This window comes from Clarias gariepinus, chromosome 5 (assembly GCF_024256425.1).
Source record: "Clarias gariepinus isolate MV-2021 ecotype Netherlands chromosome 5, CGAR_prim_01v2, whole genome shotgun sequence".
NCBI lineage: Eukaryota > Metazoa > Chordata > Actinopteri > Siluriformes > Clariidae > Clarias > Clarias gariepinus.
The window spans coordinates 27773901-27790877 of NC_071104.1; the positions used below are offsets into that span (position 1 = coordinate 27773901).

The window sequence follows — 16977 nt, forward strand, 5'->3', positions numbered from 1 at the left end:
TGTGTTGTTTATGTCACAGAATAACCACCAGCACATTAAAGAGCCATAATTTGGCATGGTATACCAGACATGCCTGATATCCTTCCTTCAACATATTTCTGAGGCAACACAACGCTAATAAAAAGTAACAATTCCATTAAAAAAAGCTGTTAAAACCTTTACCTGTTAATGCCACTGCTAAGAGGTGCTTACCTTTGGTTGAGTTGCGCCTGATCCAAGTTCGCAGAGTCTTCAGAAATGGAAATAAGCCTTCAATCACCCTGCCAAAAAATAATTAAAGGCCCATTATTTTCAAGCCACGAACAATAATTCATTTATGTGTTTAGGAATCCACTCAGTGCTCATTTTCTGCCGAGTATGCATAAATCCAGCAGCTGTAAATCCTCTCGTCTACAGTACGCTGGCTGAACTGTGTGAAGCAGAAAACTGGAAGCTGCTAGCACTGAAAGCTCCATATAGACCAAATAAGTCAAGGCAGAAGAATTTAACCTGAAGTTAAGCCACATAACATAAAAACCTGGATTCTGTTTCTCCAGGAATGGAAGATGGGCATGCCTTTATTTAAAATATGGCTTGCTGAAAAATTGTGTGTGTGCGCATGTGTCTGTGTACATATTCTTTATCACATGCACTTCCGCTGCGCATCGGCCAAGCAGCTGTCATATAACAACAGCGTTGTTATTCAGACGGGGCAAATGTCACAAATGCTTTGCCTAAGAAGTATGTTCACATTTCATAATTCATAACCAGGCTGGCATCCAGGCTAAAATGTCAAAATGTAGATCCAGAAGTAAAGGATAAGATCTGTACATGTAGCGTGTACATATTAAAATGTATTGCCTTTACGTGTCATCTTGACAAGCCAGTAGCCACAATATGCTCTCATGTTTTTTACCCACAAAAAAAAGGCAAAAAAAAAAAAAAAAAACAATGAAAATCACACGGATCACTCGATATGATATCACGATACCTACTGGAGGTGATGAATCGATTTCTATTGCGATTATAAAAGTATCACAATTTTCGTAAATATCCAGATTTTAAATTATTTTTGTTTTAGCTTTTGGTACAATTCCCCCCCAAAAAAAAAAATTACCACGAAGGATGCTGTGCTGCCTGCCAATACATAAAGAGTGGTTTAAAGCACACCACCTACAGGCTCATAGAGGAATGGCGACATTTTACCACCTCAAATGCAAACATATATAAATAAAAAATGTATTTAAAGTCGGTATCTGAAAAGGAATGCGGTTTGTAACCAAATCGATTTTCTTCCCTAAGACTAGTACACCACATTGAGCAATAATTTGAACATTTTCTCAGTGTTATCATAATAAAACAGTTGGATATGAACACATCTGAAGGCCTTAAAACAGACTGTTCCCTGACTTTGACTATACATACAGTATATGCAGACACCTGTATGCGCCACTGTATATAAACTCAACCTAATTTAAATTCCTCACTGAGAAGATTAACTACCAAGGACACATTTTACAGTTTAATCTGACCGACCCAGGTTTTAGCAACAGCTGAAACATATAAGGCAACATTAGTTCAATTAGTTCAACTAATGTGAAGAAAACAGCACTTAAAGGTTGTATAACAAAACAGGCTTGTTCTATTTATTATAAGAAAATGATACTGGCATTAATTGTTTTTTTTTTTTTAATATATAACCATATACCAAAACCTTTATAAGTAGAAATTAAAATATGTTTAAGTGTGTCCTTCTGCACCTGTTATCAGCTGTCGATAACCTTTTTTTGCTCAGAGGACAACATGTGATTTGGCAGGTTTTATAGCCAACTTGTGGCTGAATCACATTGTGCCAAAAAGCCAAAATAATTCAGCTGATTTATTTGGGTTGGAAGTGGTTTACTCAATCAGGCAGCCATGACCTTTCCTTGCTCAGAGGACAAAGCAGGTGACATCAGCATTATCTCTGGTAGCTTCCTCTTGTACTAAGATTTAGGTGTTTTATGAGGGGTGTTCAAGTCAAACCAGGACTTGTGATGAAACACAGGACAGTGAAGTGTTGTACACGGAGTAAAGATCAGTTCTCAATGTATGATGTGGTACGATATACACACGCATGGTGAAGAGACACCGAGATGACGTCTTGTCTACAAGGTCATAGCTGCCTGATTGAATGAACCACTTCCAATCCAGAATAATTCAGCTGAATTCACTATAACCAGCCCAGAAATGTAATGACCTACAGCCACGGGAATGAAAGCTTTTTGGCACAATGTGATTTAAACAGCCACAAGTTGCTAACTCTGTTTGAATACTTTGGCAAAGACTGAAATGAAACATGACATGTTAAAGTGTTAAAGTGCTGCATTATGTTACAGTATGTGTACCAGGGGCGTTCAGGTCAAACCAGGCACAAAACCGACAGACATTTACAGAAGACTTCAGACACACTACGGTGATGACGAGACTCTTGGCTGCAGTAATGCATTTAAATGGCGCGAACTTTTTGAAGAAAGCTGTACGTCCAAGAATGATTTCCACCGAGGTGGCTCGGACGCTACTGCAGTCATTCCTGCGAAAAACTCCTGATCCTGAAAGAGGGGGTGCTGTGTATATTTGTGTGTATTTTACTTTTCTTTTCTTTTTTTTGGTATTTTAAATTAGCACTAGAATCCCTGCCTTGCAAAGACCTTTGTGATGGTGCATTTAGGCCAGGATAAGATCAGTATCAGCATTTCCTAAATAGTTTTACTCCAAGACAGCAATTAGTCATAAACAGTTTTTGGTTTAAAAAAGAATGACATACTCTTTTATTATTAATGTTGTGAATCATGCACTAAAACCATTTTGCATTACATCATTATAACTATAAATAATCATTCCAACTATGCATGATAAATTTCCAAAATATAAGTCTCTATAGAAGGGATAACTTATTAGAAAGAGGAGTGCATCAGTATAAACCTGTGATCCTGCACTCGTATCAGAGCTCCTGTTACTAAACATTAATCAAAACCTTCCGACAGTCAGCACTGAGCACTGCAGTGGTTTACTCCGGTCTTATCAGACCTTATTCTCACACAGCTTGTAGTACCGCAGTAGTATCCTAACATTCTAATCTCAGCTCTTACCCCACCACACCATCATGACCTCTGCACGACAAGGTTACGTGCTACGATTTAAAATTCAACTAAAAAAAACAACAAAAAAAAAAAACAGAGCTTGGCTTTACCAGCGAAGGCCAATGTCCCTGAACCCATCGTCATGCCTTGTACACAGCAGTGACATCGGATAAAACTGAGCGATTAACACTGGAAAGAAACCTGCTCTCCCACAGGCCTCTGTCCCCTAACCACACAGGAAATCTGATACACACATCCTGATTCCAGATGTAAATGAATTAGAAGAAGGGTAAGAAGGAAGGGACAGGAAGTGAGAGACTTTGCTTGCAAGAAAGAAAAAATAAGCAGAGCCAGAAAGAAAGATATTTTAGGAGCAGCTGTCTAACTGTCTGTACGTGTGTGTGTGTGTGTGTGTGTGATACGTGTGTTTGCCATACAACACTCTTATACTGCCTCAGTGAGAGCTTGTGATGTAAAGCACAGCTGAAGCATGGGAGTTCACCGAGTGCTACAGAGTTTGGTGTAGTAGGGTAGACCTAAAGCACTGCTTAAATCCATGGATAAAACAGCTAAATCGAGCTCAACTGATTAATCACTAAAGTATTAAATAATGCGCTCTAATTAATGCTCATTGTTTACAGAAGTGCATGACAGGTTCAAAATTTCTGTAGTAACAGGTTGGAGAACCAAAAGAGACATGCAATAAAAGTACTGGGGGTGTTCAAGTCAAACCGGGACGTGTGACGAAATCTCTCATACATTTACATTTACATTTACATTTAGTCATTTGGCAGACGCTCTTATCCAGAGCGACTTACATTTTTATCTCATAAATGAAAGTGTAAAGCCGATTGATATTTACAGAAGTACAGTGATGAGGCTCTTAACCGCAGTAAGACATCTGAATGGTGCAAACATCAATACATCCATGAATGACCATCTCAGGCGAGATGGCTCGGCACCCGCTGCTGTCATGCCGAGAATATAGAACTGTACACACAATCATTCACGAATACCACTTGTGCATTACAAGAACTTGGCTGGGAGTCACCGCCACATCCCAGGTGAGAAACCGAACACTGAGCCACCAATGCCCATAGGGAAGAGGTTTTAACACCTTAAAACTAAGTTTTAGAAAAGCGCGGACGTGCATGGTCATGCAAGATTATAACGTCCTTAGATAGCAGTCCTCTGTGTTTAATCAAAGCTCTTCAATAAGCGTCTCACCCTAATAAGCACTGTTGACTCTTGAACCTTTTTCCTGATAATGTTTCAATACTGGCCCTTGAAGCGTCAATTTTCCATCTGATGGTTGACTTTTTCTTGGTCGCCGATTGAGAACGTTCACTCTCAGGCTCGTAGTGATGAATCCATGTCTCTTCACCAGTAATGATTCTCTACGAGAAACTTTTGGTCTCCTAATGGGTCCAAAGTTTGTTAGCAGATATCCAAACGCTTCTGTATGACGCTGCTCTTCTTTCGTGCAAAGTGGGCATTCATTTCTGCTTGCACCGCAGTTACAAATAAACTGATGTAACATGATCACGCTTGCACAGCAGTGACTGGGGAGACAGTAGCCTTGAACGGAAAGTGCTAATAAGACAATGTGACCAAAAGAAGTTTTATTATAACCGGAGTGTTATTCCACAGTTATATTGAAGATTAAATAAAATCATTATATATATATATATATATACATATATATCACATGTTTATGTGATATCCGTATTAGGTGCAGATCAGTAACTGTCTAGTACACTGTACCGCAGCTCCAGGACAAACCTGCACGCCGCAGCAGAGCCGTCACACAGAATCACACGAAACAATGCTGATCATAAACGACCGCTGACCCAAAATAATCAGTGCGCCTCAGCTCATGCACTGCTTCACGGTGTCCGGGTTTACTCGGCGTCCCGGCTAGACGGAGCGGATTAATTCATGAACAGGCACACATTCATTCACACAATAGGCACTGTTTGGGGCTGATGAAAGCAAAGGGATCCACACACAAACACACACACGCACATTCATTCAGCATCTTCACTCTCACAGATGAAGCAGGCAGCTGTGTGTGTGTGTGTGTGTGTGTGTGTGTGTGTGTGTGTGTGTGTGTGTGTGTGGATTTATGCCAGCGAAAAACCGTGAAGCTCTAATTTCAAAGCTGGAGCTCCTTTGTGTCGAGTTTGTTGTGCCCTGCCCGAGGACAGCGAGTGTCTTCGTGAGGGGGATGGAGGACCGGAGCTGTGGTGATCACTGTCTCTGTGCACTGCCGCAGGACTAACCATGTCACCAGCCACTGCACTCACTAACCTAAAACCTAAAATCGAAGTAATTACGCATACAGGGAAAACTTAGATGCTGTTGCCTTTCATTGGAAAAGTGATTTTAAGTGTCCCACATAATTCCGACGTCATTTTATCATTTGGGTCACTTTTATAAACCCTGATGTACTGTAGGGAGACACTGGAGCCTGGAAGCAGTTACTGGGTCAGCAGGACTACAGGCTCTCGCACACTGTAGCGGCACTATGATACAGGATTAGAATCTCATGCGGATTCTCTCATCTACAAGAAATGCGTTTTTTTTTTTGCTTTATATTTAGGATGTCATAAACTCACAGGAGAGCAGATTAGAGGGGAAACTGGAACAGACAAAACAGGGACAGGCAAATGGAGGTGTGCATCAACTTCTGGAAACAACTTCTTAAACCGTTAATCAATATACTGTAGTGCAGTGGTTCTCAAAGTGTGGGGAATACAGATATGACAGGTGGGGCGCAATGAACGCGAGGGAATTAGTGGAAAATAATAGGAAAGTACCTATTCTAATTCATGCTTTTCTCACTCGAATCTAAACAATCACACGCAAAGAAATGGATCATTAATACAAATAAATTAAAATAACATCAGAGAAAAAGTGGAACTATAGTGCAACAATAACGGTTTAACGTCGGCATGTTAATTGCAGAGAACAATATATAAGAAACATTCGGTATTATGTATGTAATTCAACTTATTCCAATGTGTATGCTGATGTTTCTGTATTTTTGTTAAAAATTACTATTTTATCAGGCAGTACTAGTCTGCTTTTTGTTGCTGTGCGGCATTTTGCGATGATCCCTAAATCATTTGTTGCGCTGTAGAGAATAATGCTGTTTATGCTTTATAATTTAAGGCGGATGTAGCTTAAAGACAATTTAGAGAGGAAATATATGTGGGTCTTATTTGCGGGTTTATTTACGCAGCTATTGAATTCGGAGATGCGAATATCAAACTAACTTTACCGCGGACACAAACCGGTGTTATGCGCTAAAATGCCCCCTGCCACGGATTGCCCCCCTACATAATCTCTATCAATTATTATATTAGGACATACACTCAAAGGTTTATTATTATCAAATATATTATTACTATTATAATAAACCCTAGGCACGTTACAGCCGTCGAGACAAATCCCCAAAAATGATTATTTTATGGCACATTTATTTTGCAGGGGTTTGTCAATGTACAAATAACAAATTATTTTTCACAAATTACACTTAATAAATATTGTTTGTAGTGAAAAATTACATCAAACGATTTTTATTATAAAATAAGCAATATAAAAATATACATGTGGTATATGAAAAAAATATATAATTTATATCTTTTTCCCCTATACAACATTTTTTTATATTGCTTATTATATAATTAAATTTGTTTGTTATAATTTGTAATTTGTAAACCATAAACCTATAAAGATTATGTAGGGGGGGGCAATCCGTGGCAGGGGGGGCATTTTAGAGCATAACACCGGGTCAGTAGCGTATTGTATGTAGTGAGCATAATAACATCAATGGATACATTTATTACACGGACCACAAAAAAGCAGGTGATTCAACACCAACTGCCTAACCAACCAAAAAGCCAGTCAAAAGGAAAACATGATGAAGCCTATGTTGCGCTTGGATTCATGGTGGGGATGGTGGGGTAGAGGAGAGACCAGTGTGTGTTTTGTGTCTTAAACTGCTGGCAGCAAACAGCATGATACCGAACAAAGAAGGAAGACACTTAGAGACAACACACCCCAGTCACGTTAATAAGCCACTCGACTTCTTTGAAAGAAAACTCTAGATAAGTGACAAAGTAAGCCTGTTATAACAATAGCACGTGTATTTTATCTGTTTTGAACTTGATGTTATTTGATCTTATTGGCTTAGAAATTGATATTTCAATAAATAGTACACTTGGCCTATTTCGTTATCATTTTGTTGACAAGTAGGGCTTGAAAATTCGCCCACCCTCTTAAGTGGGGAATGACAGAAAATGTTTGAGAACCACTGCTGTAGTGTCACTGCTTGGCCACCGTTACATAATAAAAGCTGATGAGAACTCTGGTAGCAGATTTCTCCAATGGGAATTCGTCTCTGCATTAGTCTCATAAAATGGACCGAAGAGCACAACCCAACATCTGTTTGAGACATGGTCTCATGTGAGCATTTACTAGCCAATGATGTAGTCGTGTCAGAGCTGGGGGCCTCGGAGCTCCAGAGAGTTGTACGGATGTGTAGATGCTGTGTCTGGGACCAGATGTGAGCTGTATACAAGGAGATGAGGTAAAGACATGGATCATGTGGACTCAGGAATGGTTCAGCTCAGTAAGTGAGATTTACTTCCAGCACAAAGTTTTTCTCCTTTGCCGGTTTCTCCTTTGTGGGTTAGTTTTTACTTTTGCGTTGTTTTCAAGTTGAATCCGTAAAGCCAGTTCCAAAAAAAGAAAGATCATCTGCTCAGAAATTCTCTTTTATATCCCCATGTTCCACAAACTTTGTTTAGATCACAAAGTCACAAAACAACCCCAAAGGCCAAAAATCATGGAAGCTGTGAATGAGAGAGCAACACGCTTTCATCAGACAGATATACCGGTTAGTCAAGACGTTAAAATGACCTATTTTTTGGGGTTCCTTTGGGTGCTCTGGGGTGTCAGGTTTGTCCTGCAAATCCCATGAATGGGTGTCTTGGATATGGGTTGAAGCAGCTGGACTAAAATTGCAGCAAAATAAAAAAAAAACTACTACTAATAATAATAATAATAACAATAATAGAATTGGTATATTTGCAAAATCATGATAGTAATAGAATCACAATAGGTAAAATATTGTGATATGTATCGTGATAATATTGTATTGGGTGGTCCCTGGTGATTCCAATCCTCAGAATATACCCTAGATGGGACGTCAGCCCAGCACAGTCCATGACACACACATGTTTGGGGCAAAGAACCTTCACCCAATAACACACTTTAATTTAATTTAACAGCTGAGAGGACACAGGGGAATCAGGGGAAAACCAAGATGGATTAAGACATAAGGACAGAAAAGCCACAGACAGTAACCAGAATGCAGGATTCAGCCCAGGCCCCGGTGATCTGAAAAAAAAAAAAATGCTACCCACTGTACTGTACCACCATGTCAGGATTTATAACAGTTCTGACCAACATCTGGTCTGATAAACCACAAAAAGTCCAAGGACAATCTCTTTTCTAATGATCACCTTGCCTCCTTACTGCACAGGACTAACTGATGTGGGACAATTAAACAATGTTTTAATTCAATGCACTCAAATTTCAATAAACAGCTTTACAGAAATCTTCATACATTTTGGTTTAGGTGCTTAAAGAGTGAACCACATGCAAGAGGGCGAGGGAAAACTCCATGTCCTGACATGAGAAGGAAACGTTGAGAGGAACTAGTATACAGTATACTGAATAGTAAAATATGACACTGTATCATACAGTACTATACAGTATAGTACACTACTACTGTATACTATAATATTATACATACTGTACTGTATCATACTATACTACAGTGTTATACTATACTGTATAGTACTGTATGATACAGTGTAGTATGATACAGTATAGTATAATACAGTATAGTATGATACAGTAAGGTATACTTCGGTATAGTATAGTATGATACAGTATAGTATACTGTATAGAATAGTATGATACTATACTGTGTTATACTATACTATATCATACTATAATATAGAGTATACTGTACTGTTTCATACGATACTACACTGTGTTATACTAAACTGTATAGTATAATACAGTATAGTATAGTATGATGCAGTATAATATACTGTATAGTATAGTATGATACTATACTGTGTTATACCATACTACATATCATAATATAGAGTATACTGTACTGTATCATATATACTGCACTGTGTTATATTATACTGTATTGTATGATACAGGTATAGTATAATACAGTATAGTACAGTATAGTATGATATAGTATAACACAGTATAGTATTATACTATACAGTATATTATACTGTACCATTCTCTACTATACAGTATGCTATACTGTATCACACTATACTATACTGTATTATACCATACTGTATCATACTATACAGCATAGTATAACACAGTATAGTATAGTATGATACAGTACAGTATACTCTATATTATAATATGTAGTATAGTACAACACAGTATAGTATAGGATGAAACAGTACAGTATACTCTATATTATAGTATGATATAGTATAACACAGTATAGTATTATACTATACAGTATATTATACTGTACCATTCTCTACTATACAGTATGCTATACTATATCATACCATAATAGAGTATACTGTACTGTATCATACTATACTATACTGTGTTATACTATACTGTATAGTATGATAGAGTATAGTATACTTTATATTATAGTATGATACAGTATAGTATACTTTATATTATAGCATGATACAGTATAGTATACTTTATATTATAGAATGATACAGTATAGTATAGTATGATACAGTATAGTATACTGAATAGTATAATGTGATACAGTATAGTATAGTATAATACAGTATAGTATACTGAATAGTATAATGTGATACAGTATATTATAGTATGATACAGTATAGTATAGTATAATACAGTATAGTATACTGAATAGTATAATGTGATACAGTATAGTATAGTATGATACAGTATAGTATACTGAATAGTATAATGTGATACAGTATAGTATGGGAGAGCATAGTATAGTATGATACGGTATACTGCAGCATAGTTTGTAGTATGTTACACACAGATTGCAGTTTGCTTGGTTTTTGTGCAATTTACTGTGCAACAATCCGGAATACAAAGCTTGACAACTGATCTTAGTCTAGGCCATCCACCACCTGGACCCCAGGCAAGGCATCAACATTGAGATCCTACAGGCCAGGAGATCAGTCACACTATATAAACATGAACAGCATTTCCAAAGGCATCAAAAGAAAATGTGTATTTCTTTGTCTGCTCAAACAGCTACTGTTATGCAAACCTTTTTTTAATAATTTAACTCCTCCCCAAAACACACCTCGGAATGTATAAATAAATAAATGTTGGTGCAGGAGGTCCTGATTGGCTGAATGTTAATAGTCTGCTTCATTTGTTGGTTTTTTTCCTTCCAGTTTATAATTACACCAAGGCGATCATAAGAACTAAATTCAGGCTAGAGAGGCGGCTTGTAAACGTCTCAGTGATAAGAAAAATTACTCTCTTTAAAGTATAAAATGTGCCCTTTTATGGCATTTCAAAGAAATTTAAAGGTACTGTTAAGCAGTCATGTGTACCTGAGTTAAAAACGATAGTTAAATACCTCAGCAAAGACATTTTTAACACTACTCAATAAGCCAGCCTTGATTTACATTACTCAAATAAGGGAGAACTCGGATGACTCAGCTAAGCAGTTGCTGTCATTTGAGGAAATGTTGGCAGGCTGAAAAACAGCATACTTAATCAAATCTTCATGAAGAGCCAAGGAGGTAGAAGAGCGCTAAATCATGGGTAATAAAGCACATGGAGACCCAGGTCTCTGTGGTGCTCCTTTTCTTTTTAAAGCACTGCTAGGAAAGAAAACAGCTGGGACAACAGGGCGTTATGACAGAATCTTCAGACATGTCAAAACAGAGAAGAGGCACGAAAGCCTGTAATGATCAAAAGCTGTATGTGCTCCATACATAACCTCAGTCACTCTCCTCTCTCACTTTAAAAAAGAAAAAGATAATCCTACAGGTTATATCACACTTTGATACGCAGTAATGCCTATTTGGTCAGTATACAGGGACATAAGACACAAAAGTATGAAAAACAAATGCAAACCGCTGGACTTCTCTGGCACTCCTTGCTGTCTTTAATGGAACAGCAGCGTCAGCATGCTGTAAAGCACTCTAAGCCTTTGATATTGTGCTGGTAAAGTCAGCACTCGGTTTTAAACGCAGACAGGTGAAATGAGGACGAGAAAGCCGTAAACTCTAAGCGATCCTGATTCCCAGCTACTCATTCCTCCCTGAGGCTGAGGCTCATTTCGTCACTTGAGGAACAGACACATTGGAAAACCTGGCGAAGCAGGACGAGGCGAAGCAGCCAGGCAAAAAATAATAATAATAATAATAAAGAGAGAGAGAGAGAGAGAGAGAAGAAGAAGAAAAAACGGAGGAGCGGAATGAGCCTAGATTTTCCAAACCTTAACTTCAACATTACGTTAACTGAATTTTGAAAAGCTAGTTTTTTTATACTGTATATATATATAATAAACTTCAACAAACTTAAAAACTTTTTGTGCCTGTGATTATTTTGATGTTTGTCTGCTGTTTGGCTTAAACATGAAACATGCCACATTAAAACAGATGTCAAAATAATCTAAGTCAAGAAGAGGAAGTGAAACCTGGAAACATTTAGACTTATATCCCACATGACTATTTATAAATAAAAAAATAATAAAAGATGAGTCAGGGTATATTTTGACAACTTGTATATTTTGGCTGTTGTGAAATAAGTCAAGGTGGGACACTGGTGTAGTGGTTAGGACTGTGGCCTCGCATGTCTGTTTCCTCCAACAGTCCAAAGATATGCAGGTTAGGCTAGTTGGCGTTCCCAAATTGCCCGTAGTGTTTAAATGGGTGTGTGTGTGTGTGTGTATGTGTGTGTGCCCTGCGATGGTTTGGCACCCTGTCCAGGGATAGGCTCCAGGTCCCTGCAACACTGAATACAAGAAGAAGCAGTATAGAAGATAAGTGAGTGAGTGAGTGGGTATGTTTCAGTGTAACCAGTACCTGCAGTTTGCTGGCATACCGGTGAAATTTATTTTACGTTTGTGGCATATTTTAACAGGTCTGTATACTGTTTGCTAAATCACCCAGAACCACTCATGGACCAGCAATTCTTCTGACTACCAAGGATGACTCTATGCCAAATAATTATAAGCAAATTTGACTTATCAACAAAATACTGTTGATAGTGTTAGTTAACTAACCAGCTGGTTAACTTTATGTTGCTGGTATCAGTTCACTTGTGATGAAAATAAAGTTGTTTCCACATACCATATGTATCTTTCCTAGCTTTTTGAATGAGTTGAAAAGTGTAGATATGGTTCTACTCAGTGCTTAGTGATGTTGTGAGCATTAAAAACAACATTATCAGACTAAAGTGAAAAAAAAGACAATATACTGTATATATATTTTTTTCTTTTTTTTTTTATTGTTTAAAATAAAACCTTAAGAGGTTCAAGTCAAATTCCCAAAGGGAAAAAACTGACAGGTTATAAAGTGTGTAACCACACTGGAAAGCTTGTCTGTTAATCTCAGAGTAGATTTGCTCACGACGAACAGGTCAGAACAGAACAACCCCAGACATGCTGAACGCACAGGCGATGCCATTAAGGCACTTGTGCACGAAGGTGAGATGGGAGCACAGCGATAACGGTTTACACTCTAGGAAACAGCATCTTCTTTGCTGTTGTTTCACAATGTTTCTCCCTCAGACATCTCCTTGTCCCTCGTGTCCACTGTATACAAACACAGCTTTTTATAGCAGGTCGGGCCTTGGTGCTCTGCTCGTGTTAAACATTAATTAAAATCTGTGTGATCCAAACATAGCTCATACTGTATGTAGACACACATACATAGTTATTTCCTGTCTGGCCTGAAACAAGGGGTGTAACATTTCCAGTGAAATGATATCAGCACTGAGATTTAGGGTTGGCTAGAGATGGCTGCAGGTTGGAATACTCCGTGTGATGACGCTGTGCTGCAAGTGTTAGAATCTTATCCATTCTATCACAGACTTTATTCATTTAGTAAGCAAGCAGAGACGCACTCATAACAGATACGCTGCCTGCCAGGCATTCACAGCAGCACAACAGAGATGTGAAGCAGATTGTCCTTCCCCTGTTCACTTCCATGCTGTGCTGAGACTGGACGGCCAAAACGTGTGAGAACTCGGTGGTTGGCACAGCGCTCACTAACCAGCCAGCATTCCTGTGTGCTTCCTGCTTTACAGCGATAAAGGGGCAACAGATTACGTAAGAACAGCAGCTAAACACCAGATAAAATGGTGCAGAATGCTTTTTTCCCCTCCTTAAATGTCCCCCTTTCTTAACAACCTCTTTATCAATATCTCAAAGGTAACAAGCAGCACAAGCACAGTTACTCTACTGAGTCAAATAGGAATAAGTCAAAAGGATCCAGCTAAATATATTTTTTCCTTATATTTTTCTTCTTGGAAGTCTTTGAAACAGTCAAGAAAGCGGTAAATAAAAGCCAACATTTTTTTAGAAGAAAGTTTACAAAACATCCTTTACAAACAGGTTAAATAAAAGGAGACGTTGAAGCCCAGCTTCCTGTCTTTGAGTTTTTATGTGTCACTGTACTTCTTTATTGCCTCACCTTTCGCAGAAACTGTTTTTTTGTGTGTGGTGAAGGAGTCGGACAGTGATTACGTCACTCTTTTGAGCACGACTGCGCACACACGCCCCGCCCACCGTGCTCGGGAATGCATGAACCGTTCCCGAGACCACCTCTGCAAGGGGTCCAGAGAACAGTGTTCCCGAGTTCGGAATGATTGCATTCTCACTGACCAAAATCAACCGGCCAAGTGTTCTGGGAAATGGTTCACGGACCCCAGTGTGAAAGTGCCATAACTGAACTCCAAAGATATTAAGCAGCAGTAATACATGTTACTGTACAGTATGTCGATAATGGAAGCTTGGTTTTAGGTTTGAGTGTGTTTTGATTAGAATAAAATATTTGATTTAAAAGAATAATAATTGGAAGAAGAAAATTAAGAAGAAAATGAAGAAGAAAAAGAATTCCTATTAATAATAATAATAATAATAATAATAATAATTATTATTATTATTATTATTATTATTATTAAATAAATAGTATCAGCCAGGCTTGTGAGCACAGGCATCAATATTGAGCAAATTTAAAGAAAAAGCAAAATTAAGAAATATATAGGAACAACAAAAATTTAATATTTAATCGACTGAATCCTGTAAATGGATAATTGTTTGTGTTGAGTTGCTTTGCGTTTCTCTTTGAATCAGCGTGAGTTTTCTTCCGGGTCCACTGGTTTCCTGTATGTGCATACATGCCAGTAGGTGGACACTCTAAGATAAACTGCACATAGGAGTTGATTGTGTGAACATGTGAGTGTATTACTAGGGATGAATGAATGAATGAATAAAACCTTTTTTGTTTCCGAACTGTTTTCACTTTTGAACAAAATGTTTTTGTTTTTTTTTAGCTTCTACAGTTCAGCTCTATAATAAAGCACATAACACATAATCACCATAACACACTGGCAAAGTTTAATTCCTGCTGGACAGCATCTGTGCTATTCGTGACACCAAAGGACGAAGCATCTGGACAGAGCCTTAATGATTTCTCCATTCCTGAGGTTGGGTTTGGGCTGCACTGCTCTGGATCTGTTCTTAGGATTGAGTGTTTATGAGATGGACACAGCTGCCTCTGGAGTTAGAGTGGACGTGAGACATTTCTTCATGGCCGCCGGGAGCCTGACCTCTGACACACGCTGCTTGCGGGTTTCTCCTTTTAAAATTCTGATCATTTCATTTACTCAGCACAAAAAGAAAACATCATGGTGTTTAAGTGACATTCACATATACGGTACTGTGCAAAAGGTTTCAGCCACGCCCCTCATTTCTTCATATTAAATTGTATTTAATTATATAGATTTAAGTAAACACATGCTTTACTGCGACAGGCTGCAAAGTGCTTAAAGGTACATAAACAACCGATTTTTAAAAATGTAAGAACCTCAGCAGCAACCTCATTTCCCCTCTTGTCAGCCTTCCGCATCACCAGTATACTAAAACCTGGAGAACTATTCCCTCTAGGCTACAGGAAAGTCTGGAACTTTGTAAACAGAATATGAATAAATGAGATTCTTACACGGTACTATAGTCTTTAGGAGAAGAGACTAAATTTAGAACGCATGTTAGTCCCAAAACAGACACGCAATCAAGTATGTGTGTGTGTGTGTGTGTGTGTGAAGTCATTTCAGTGTTTGTTTTGGGGGCTGGGGGGTAAGGATTATGACTTCAATTATAATAAAGCCTCTGTAATGCAGGCAATTGCTCCATGTGTCATAATTATCAACTGTCACGAGGAAGCTACAGCACATACACGCAGTTTGCTGACTCAACAAATGCACTACCTGGCAGTCATGACTGTTCCTCCAAATCACTGGGTGAGAGGACATAAGCACTTTTCATTGCTTACCCAACACAGACAAGTCACAGTACAAATACCCGCGAGGCAGGGCGCTTCATAAACAAACTGCTGCTTCACGGTGAAATTAACCACCATGAGTAACAGAACACCTGGTTCACCTAAACAGATAGCAGAGCACGCCCATGACTTCACCTCGACACAGTCGAAACGCTGTGCTAAAACCATTCTCCATGAAGCAACAGCCAGAGCACGTAAATCGTCCTCTGTGTCCTGGGGGCATCGCTGACAGTCAGCTTCGCTGTGGAGAACAGGGAGCAATAATATCATTTAAATTCCAGTGTCAACTTAAGTTGAGCTAAAATCATTAGTGAATTCCTGGCCATGCTGATCCAAAACAACAGAGGTGAAGAACACTATATAAAACACCAACTGTTTTTTTTTTTAATTAATGAAAAAAACAACAACAATAATAATAATAATAGTTTTAAAGCCAGAAGGAAAAAGGTAATTACTAATTAAATAACTGTATGACTTAATAGTTTAAAAAAAGAAAATGTTTAATCTACAAGCAAAACATACAGTTCATTCTTTATACTGCTTATCCTGTACAGGGTCATGGGAGGCCTGAAGCCTACGGCTTTAGGCGGGGGACATGTTGGACGAGGTGTCAATCTATCGCAGGGGACACAAGCACACACACACACACACACACACACACACACACACACACACACACACACACACACACACATACACACACTTAAAGGCAGGACTCAAACATCAACCCTGTAGGGTCGAGGCCACAGTGCTCAACATTACACCCCTGTAGGTCAGAAACTATAGATACTAGGGTTGTAAGTCATGCACTTTTTTCTCAAATAAAAATCAAACAGGTTAGCAATCAGTAATTGATTAATCATTAACAATTTATAATACTTAGATGCTAATTTCCCCTTTAAACAGTTCTGGAGACTCAATCCAATGTTTCCCATAGACTGATTTATTTCGAGCAGCCTACCACAGTATTGATAGTCGTTACTTATGCCAATTATTTATTTATTTATAAAAAAAAATACTATAGACTTTTTTTTTTTTTTCAAAAAAGTAAAATCTTACAACAAACATACAACAGTTCAGGCTGTTGAACAGTCATTTTTTAATAAAAATGATAAAAGAGGAAGTGGATTCTAGGCAGGCTGACTCAATCCAAAGTTCATTAAAGGAACCGCAGAGACCTGACTAGAAAGCACCTAGGCAATAAGCAGAAACATAAGGGTTACAGCAAGTTTCATTATTTAAAGCATAGGTTTGTTTTGACATATACTTTATAGTTAAGTATTTAAAATAATAAC

General features: G+C 38.2%; 1 protein-coding gene across 2 annotated transcripts in view; it reads right to left on the reverse strand.

The window, feature by feature from the left end:
• The window catches only part of raph1a (Ras association (RalGDS/AF-6) and pleckstrin homology domains 1a), a 71005-nt gene that overhangs the window by 46849 nt on the left and 7179 nt on the right, over positions 1 to 16977 (reverse strand). The window contains exon 2 of one of the 2 annotated variants that reach the window (XM_053496295.1): positions 193 to 260. The exons of the other annotated variant lie outside the window; for it this stretch is intronic. The gene's annotated coding sequence lies outside the window, so the exon portion shown is untranslated. The remainder of the gene's footprint in view (positions 1 to 192; positions 261 to 16977) is intronic. 2 annotated transcript variants of the gene reach the window in all.